Source organism: Mus caroli, chromosome 10, assembly GCF_900094665.2.
Source record: "Mus caroli chromosome 10, CAROLI_EIJ_v1.1, whole genome shotgun sequence".
In the NCBI taxonomy this organism is placed as follows: Eukaryota; Metazoa; Chordata; class Mammalia; order Rodentia; family Muridae; genus Mus; species Mus caroli.
The window spans coordinates 110,460,083-110,461,929 of record NC_034579.1 but is presented as its reverse complement, the minus strand read 5'-3'; the positions used below and the strand labels follow the sequence as shown (position 1 = coordinate 110,461,929).

Here is a 1,847-nt window from a genome sequence, read left to right as displayed (position 1 = left end):
CCTGCCTCTGCCTCCCAAGTGCTGGGATTAAGGGCATGTGCCACCACCGCCCGGCTGATTTCCACATTCTTATGATCACGGATAGTAATCATTTGGATATCATCCACATATAATCCAGTTTCTGCCATACGGATGCATTATACACACACAGTGTTATTTACATTTTCTTTAAGCATGTTCATTTTTTTTGTTTACTTTAAAAGTAGAACTTTGGGATGGAGAGATGGCTCAGTGGTTACAAGCATTGGCTGCTCTTCCAGAGGACCCAGGTTTGATTCCCAGCATCCACATGGCAGCTCACAACCATCTGTAACTCCTGTTTCAGGGAACTCAGTGTTCTCTTCTGACCTCTGCAGATACCATGCACTAATGTGGGACACAGACAGACATGCAGGTAAAAGACCCACACATAAATTAAAACTAATAATTAAAAAAAATGAAAGCAAAACCAAGTGATCCCAGTAGGTTGTCTTCTAACCTCTACATGTGAGCCCTCTGGCTCGTGTGCCCAAACACACACACACACACACACACACACACACATACACACACACACTCATGCACACAATCACACAATGTACACACCCTTTCTCAAGTACACAATAAATAATAATACATAATAAAGAAACTTAAAATATCAAATTCTCCGTCTTGTTTTACTCTCTGGCTGATACATTAAATTCGACTAAATTAAATGGATTTTATATGCTGGAATGCCACATATTTTATTCTAGATCCTTAAACTCTTTTTGTTTAATTTTAAATTGTTATTTTATATGTATGGCTGATTTTCTTACATGTATGTCTGAGCACTGTGCGCATGTCTGGTGAAGCCAGAGGAGGGCATTGGATCCCCTGGAACAGGGCTCCAGACAGTTGTGGGCTGCTGACCTTGGGGCTGGGATTTGAACTCAGGACCTCTGGAAGAGCAGCCAGTTCTCTGCACTGCTAAGCCATCCCCCCAGCCTCCCCTACCTCACCAGGTTATTTTAATTCCTCTTATTCTCTTTCCACAGGAATATATGAGTGCTTAGAGGGATTTCCAAAAATATTAATGACAGCCATTTTTGGTGATAGTCGCTGGATGTCATCCCTCTGATTATTTTTTTAGTATTATTATTTTTTTTAAACTGAAGAGAATCCATGTTGTCTTCATGGACTAAGGAAATAACATTTTTTTCAGAGGAAGTAAATGTGTAACCCAAGAAGTATCTGTCTTAATATTTCAAAACAATTTCCCAAGGCTTAACTACAGATGGTTTAAAAAAAAAATCTCATGAATATAGAGAAACAACCATGCATCATTTAGCTTTAAAAGGCCGAGGCAAACACACACATGTCTCAGAGGGAGTTAACCAAAATCCTCTTGTTGTTTTCTTTATTGGGCTATATTTGCTGTCCGTGTAATTTATGACAAATATTATTCAAATGTATTCTCTGCAGCCTGAGCGTAAACAACTCAGCTACTCAGTCATGTTTTATGTATAAACCTCCCTCCCTCCTTTTTCCCTTAAATTTAAGGCTTGGAGCGTGAAACCTCAGATACTCAAACTTTAAGCATTTAGTGAAAAGGCTCCTTTCAGTGTAACCACACTGACTTCCTCGCCAGCTCAGACCTCTCATCAGGATCCCCAGGAACGATGGCGGGCCCAACACTCCCCAACCCTGATTCAACTCAGAAGGCAGAAGACAAATTTCTTATCAGCTTAGTTCAACTCAGACAAGTGGAACTGGCCAGATCAGTACAAATGGGCCTGAGCCTCAGTCTACAAAGACTCTCCATTACAGGTACCGGTGACAGAACACACACACACACACACACACACACACCACACACACACACACAC

General features: G+C 40.9%; 1 protein-coding gene across 1 annotated transcript in view; it reads right to left on the bottom strand.

The window, feature by feature from the left end:
- Positions 1 to 1,847, bottom strand: part of Cpm (carboxypeptidase M) — a 50,853-nt gene that overhangs the window by 15,415 nt on the left and 33,591 nt on the right. The gene's annotated exons all lie outside the window — the stretch shown is intronic.